Source organism: Sinocyclocheilus rhinocerous, unplaced genomic scaffold (genome assembly GCF_001515625.1).
Source record: "Sinocyclocheilus rhinocerous isolate Xijiao unplaced genomic scaffold, SAMN03320098_v1.1 scaffold861, whole genome shotgun sequence".
NCBI classification, from domain to species: Eukaryota; Metazoa; Chordata; class Actinopteri; order Cypriniformes; family Cyprinidae; genus Sinocyclocheilus; species Sinocyclocheilus rhinocerous.
This window is the reverse complement of record NW_015640043.1, coordinates 612,160-619,087: the sequence shown is the minus strand read 5'-3', so window position 1 is coordinate 619,087 and position 6,928 is coordinate 612,160. Positions and strand designations below refer to the sequence as shown.

General features: G+C 36.3%; 1 pseudogene; it reads left to right on the top strand.

Moving 5' to 3' along the window:
* Positions 1-1,670: 1,670 nt before the first annotated feature.
* The window catches only part of LOC107752347 (protection of telomeres protein 1-like), a 31,807-nt pseudogene continuing 26,549 nt past the window's right edge, over positions 1,671-6,928 (top strand).

Here is a 6,928-nt window from a genome sequence, read left to right as displayed (position 1 = left end):
TGCAAAGTCCTATCTTTGAATGGATTTCAACATAAAAGTCCCAAAATGGTAGTTTCTTGATGGTCACACCACATGATATTTCATAAAACGGAAATCATCGGACAAAGTTGGTTTGTATATTATGATGGAAATATAAATACAAATGCTTTGCAATTTTACACAGGATTACAAAACACGTTGGAAATCGTGCCAAATAGTGCATAAAATTAATTTGAATAAATTTAGGGTAATTTTAAAGATGTTTACTAAAAAAAAGTTATGACCGGACGGTCGCACCACATGATATTTTGACACTTTGAATAACAGAAAAATTACAAATAACACATTTTTTTTGAAAAGTTAAAGTGAGTTCATACATGGGAGAGGTCCTTCATATATATGGCATATTTTTTATGCATTTAAACCAATTTTTAACTGAAAAATTGCAATCGGACAGAAAATTTAGGTGTCACGTCATTGACCCATATATGTATATATATATATATATATATATATATATATATACCACAACAAATTCCTTATGTTTGCGCACACTTGGCGAATTGTCACATTCTTTGTTAATTTCGTAATTTTGTACAATTCATTAATTACTATTCGTTATGGACTATTTCTGTTGTACAAAATATTATTTGCTATTTTGTATGTTAAATTTTCTTTTTCTTCTTCTTCTTCTTTATAGTTTATGTTAAACAAAGAGCAACATATTTTAAATATATTATATGTTTTGGAATAATTTTTTGCGAATTCATAGAATACCTAATACTTCAGTAAAGGTATTCCGTGTCAATAAATAGCATTCTCTGAAGGCAAATATTTACATACAGGTGCATCTCAATAAATTAGAATGTCGTGGAAAAGTTCATTTATTTCAGTAATTCAACTCAAATTGTGAAACTCGTGTATTAAATAAATTCAATGCACCCTGAACCCCATAGAGAATCTATGGGGTATTGTCAAGAGGAAAATGAGAAACAAGAGACCAAAAAATGCAGATGAGCTGAAGGCCACTGTCAAAGAAACCTGGGCTTCCATACCACCTCAGCAGTGCCACAAACTGATCACCTTCTAATTTGTTGAGATAGTGAATTGGTGGGTTTTTGTTAAATGTGAGCCAAAATCATCACAATTAAAAGAACCAAAGACTTAAACTACTTCAGTCTGTGTGCATTGAATTTATTTAATACACGAGTTTCACAATTTGAGTTGAATTACTGAAATAAATTAACTTTTCCATGACATTCTAATTTATTGAGATGCACCTATATATTGCTCCCAAGCGGTGTGATTTTCGCGGGTTTTTAATACGTGATACAGTGACGTAATATCCGGTTCAGTAAGCGCTCATTCAAACCAGAGCATGTGAGCGAAGCGGAGCGGTGTGACGCTCCGCTACGGCTCATTCTTAACTTAGATTTTTTTACTTTACATTTATGTATAAGGCTTGCAACTTCGTTGAAACAATGTCTGGACTCCATAACTGCTCTACTATTCTCGATCTCTACAGATTCTCGATCTCGAACAAGCAAATCACCAAACGGCATTCTGGGTTGAGCGAGCGGCGCTGAGCGTATTGAGCGAGCGGAGCGGAATCTTCAGAAAGGCGCTCTGCGCTCTTAAGGAAATATTACCACTCCGCTCCCCGCTCCGCTCACGCTCCGCTCCGCTCACATGCTCTGATTCAAACATTCAGGAGGAGGAAGCTGAAGCAGCGTGCGGTGAGTTTGACATGTCAGATGAATGCAATATTTGTCAGCTGTCGCACAGAAAATATCAAGATGCACGAATGCAAATATATATATGTGGAATGAATACTCTAGATAGCGTGCACTGAGTAATTTAAGCAGTTAGTTAGCTAGAACAGCTAACTTAGTTGTTTACTTCAGTTGTGCAAGGGTTTACGCTGTTTTGCTGGCTCTGCAGAGATGAATGTGGCTGCATTTGATAACTGCAATGAAGCGTCTATTTATGATACATAATATGCATTAAATACCCCTGCAATCTCGGTAGACCTTAATCGGAGACATAGTTAAGTGGTAAATGTTTACTGAAGTGCACCAAGTTAAGCGCGAGCGATATTATTTCAGTTTGATGGCTCGTGTAATATCGCTACCATTGACATTAATGGCAGCCACTGTTCTGCAAAAATGTCAGTGTATAAACTCAATTACATAAAGGCCAACAGTCATTGCAACTAAACAACCTTTGACTCGCCACAGATTCCTAGAAAATAAAGTGAACTCCTCTCTCTCTCTCTCAATTCAATTCAATTCAATTCAAATGAGCTTTATTGGCATGACTTGCACAGTATTGCCAAAGCATTGTCCATTACATGAATAAGGAATAAACAATTATATAATACATAAACAAAACAACAATAGATATGTAAAATAATTAAGTAAATAAGTACATGTGTACTTTCTTTTTCTTCCACAAACAAGAAAAATATTAAAGATATTGTTAAAAAGAAAGAAAAAAAAAGAAATAAAAACTTTGCACAACAGTACATGTAAGAAATGCTCTTGCTTCAGTTTTGTCCACTGGCTGACAGTCTTAGTTTGTGACAGGCTGATACATATCTTGCTGCTGTTGTGATCATTTTGGAATCTTCCCTTAAAATGTGACTTAATTTTTCTGTATTTGGTAATGCCATAAAATGTGGTTTAATTTGTTGGAATTTGGGGATGGGAAAAGTATTCTTAAAATGCATTCAAAATTCGGAATAATTTGTAATAGGCTATATAATTATTCACGGTATTTAGAAGTGCCCATGATAACAATATCGTGCATATTCATTACCGTGATATATCGCATTACCGAATACCGGCACAAGTCTAGATGCGCGCACAGAGTTATGCAATGCTACCTTGTGACAATGCAGCCTGTTCATTATCATAATAAAATACAGGCAGTCAAACATACGGAAAAAAAAAAAAATTAATAAAAAAAATATGTAGTAAAATCTGTGCCGTTAAGTGTTATCACAGTACCGCCGTGATGTTATGCAAAACATTTTGTTTTACGTGGATATTGGAACGCGAGTGAAGTACATAACAAATAATAATTATTCAAATACATCGCGAATACGGAAACATTTGTTTTTGTTTGGAATGAGTGACCCAACGTTGGTTTCAGTTTCGTTTTAGCCTAAATGAATTCATTTTGGCTAGTCGTTTTGCTATAGCTTCTTATTTTTAATTCTTGTTCTTTTCTAAATACTGTTAATTGAAAGGATTTGTTGTGGAGTGAGGGGAACTAAAATAGCCTAGCTATGTTTACAGTGGTTATTATAATGTTTGTAAACATTTCGTGTCCGCATTAGGCCTATTTCTGAATGAAATAATAAAATGCGACTTATACGCGACTTATGTTTTTCCCCCCTAAAAACATTTTTTATACGCGTAGCGTATTTTAACCATGCAGCAAACCTTTTTTAAATATTTTGATAAATTACTGAAAAAATAAAGAATTAAATGACTTTTTAAACCGTTTAACTGATTGTATTAATCGGTCAAAATTCTTACGGTCGGTTAAACGGTTAAAATTAACATACTAGAACCCAATTGTTTCAGTAAATCATCTTCAAAAAAATAAATAAAAAATCCTTTGCCCTGCAAACATTATACTTCCTTCAGCAGTCTAGTTTCTTTTGTCCAGCAAGCATGTTCAGATTAGGTTGTGTGTTACTGTGATGTTTGTGGTATAAAATGGTGTATTTACTTTGAATCCTAGTGTGAGTGTTTCGAGGTCCTGATTTTGGAAAAGCAAGGAAAAAAACAAACGTGATGTCTGGGCTAATTAATTCTTGTTTGGAGTTGAGAAATCCCTTCAGGAATTAATTAGACACACCATGTATTGATTTTTCTTTCTTTTCCTGAATTCTGTGCTTTTAACAGTAAAGCCTAATTCACTTTGTGCAGGCTTAGTTCCTTTCCGTTCTACTTCGGAGGTTTCAATTTCCTTTTTGGAGTGCCTGGGAGAAATGCGTAGGAATATTCATAAGCGCTAACAACATCACTACGGTTCATCCTGATGCCCTGTGTAATGATGTCTTCCATACGCCGTCTGGGAGCGAATAGCACAACTGGATCAAAATGGTGAAGAAATATATCCGTAGTGCCAAGACATCGATATAAGGTTTTTTTTTCAGGGACAGTTTGAAAGTGGGAAATGCGAACATCAGTTCAGTCACCGCTGATTGTCATACTTCTTTGGTTCTGAATGAAGGTGAGGAGACACATGACAGTGTTAATTTCAACTCTTTTAAACAACTCTAAGATTCATTCAGTATGCTTTCAGTGAAGTGTATTGTAAATTGCTTGGTTTACTGGCTTTTCGTTGCGATGAGAGGTCGTGTCAGAGGTGGGCTTTCCATTCACCCGTGGTTTTCATTTTGATTGTATTTAAAAAAAAAAAAAAAATGTGAAGATGGAGACACTCTTACCCATAAGCCCACTCAGTTTAGCACACTCTCGCCCAGGGGCCTCAGACTCAAATTACCTGGAGGCCACTAGTCAGGTGGTGTTCTCAGCAGATTCCTCCAAAGCGAGTCTAGAATTAGTCTGTGTTTTAGCCAGGGGATTTGAGGCTTAGCCGACAGATTTGAAGTCTATTGGTTCCACTTCCAGCTTGCTTTGCTTCTGTTTATGTCCTGTTTAGAGGTGCACATATTTGTTCTGACATTTTTGGTTCTAATCGTAGGACACAATGCATTGTGAAATCAGAAAATGGGTCGCCGTCCAATATGGTCAGTAGGGCTGGGCAATTAATTTTTCGATTAATCGTTTTTTTTTAAATGACGTCGATTCGATATTGATTCTCAAAAGTCGCGAATCGATCTTTTCCGGTATTTTTTTCAGCACACATTTAAAACAATATCTCATTAACGTGAATCTTATCATTAGTCTTCTCCACTAGATGTCACCCTTATTTACCATGCGCAATGTTACAACAGAAAGCCTGTCATTCATTCAGCGCTTATCATGGCCATACGCCTGATTCGCAATGCTCAGGTGAAATGCTATAATAATTAGGGCTGTGCGATTAATCGAAATCGAATCGAAATCGCGATTTGAGACGGTCCGATTTACTAATCGCAAAGCCTGCGATGTGGACGCGATATTACTCTGTTCCAGAGCATATGCATGACTGCCAGCCTTGAGTTGCAGTCTTACTTGCCCTGGCAAGAGTGAGCGCACCTCCGTTCTCCCCAATCAGCACTGCTCTAGTCAACTGCATAAACACCCACCATTAAAAAAAAAAAATGCGGGACGGGAGAGAGACAGAGTGGGATTATGGCGTCTACTGGGTCAGATCGATAGTTAGGCAAATTAAAACTAAAGAAAACCGTATGCAACTTAAGCTTCGAAATGACAGACAATGAACAAACAAAGGTAATTTCCAAGAGCTGCGTCACAGCGCATATCAAAAGCTCCCTTATCGGTTCTGTTTTCAGTACTGTTCTGGGGGAAACACTGCATATTATTCAATATTTTAATTTGAATGTCGGACTGAAATGAATGCTGTTATTAGAGTAGTTAAACGAAATTGGTACCGAGAACCGTGGATTTTCACTGGTATTGGTACCGAATACTGAAATTTTGGTACCGTGACAACACTATTTTGCACTATAGTCAAATGTTGACAAATATTGACAAAATAATACATCAGGTTTTACATTGAACAATAGGAAATTAATGTGCATATATTATTATATAAAATATAATTTCACTCAAGCTAACACAAGCAGACTTTAAGTAAACTGTTATCATATTAACGTATCATCATAAGATGAACAATTTCCTGTACCAAAAATGTAAATCTGTCTTGTTTAGGGACATAATAGCCATCTTTAATTCAAGCTGATTCATATCATCTTAGATGCCATAATAATCGATTATTAAATTCTGTTATCTAAACTATATTTTTTGGTGCAATGCATTTTTACATCTCTAGTCATGTTTCATGATTTGATTCATCAGAGATTAAAGTGATGTGCATCCAGCAGACGTTGTTTACGAGAGGCCGAGACTCAAGACTCTATAGTGCTCAAGGGCTGCAAATGCCAGAAAGTTTATAAAAGATCAAGACCCTCGATGGAGCGTTTCCCAGATGTTCAGCTCCATTGAATGAAACTCCATTTCGTCAGGATGGGCTGTTGTACACGTTCATGTTTCAATGGAGCTGCTTGAGATGTTTTTCATTTCAGGTTTGCTTCCATTGATTGAAGGCGAGCTACACCGGTAGTCTTTTCAGAATTAATTAGTATAATTTGTGATCCACACCATTTTCTCAGGATGAGTTTTGGTACATGTTTATTATGGGCACATGCATGTACATGCAATTCTTCATTCTCAATTAATCAACCATATGAAGCATCTAATTTTGTGGCTCGGTGCCACATAGGCTTAATTGTTTCTGAGAGGTTGACTTTGGCACTGTATGTTGCTTTAGTCTCGCTATCAATGCATCTAAGTTCTTATGACACATTTTTTTCTTTTGCTTGGCAACATATACGCATCAGTTATTGTTCTTATTGTTACAGGTTGTCATTAAAAGGACATGCCTGTACAAAAAGTCAATGTTTCATCTGACTTAGATGCCAAGGTCCCTTCTCATCTCCAGCGCACATCTATAATAAGCCTCACAATGACGTCTGACCCCTCACACAGATGTGTCAAGGTTTGATGCCACTCTTCCACTGGTTTCTGCATGCTTCCATAACAGACATCAGACATCCTCTGAACTTTATACTCTGAATTACAATAAAACTGTTAGTATTACTGATTTCCTGGTCCTACTGTTTTCTTTAAAAAAAATTACATACTTTTCTTTAAAGTAGACTTGTGCTGGTATTCGGTAATGCGATATATCACGGTAATGAATATGCACGATATTGTTATCGTGGGCACTTCTAAATACCGTGAATAAT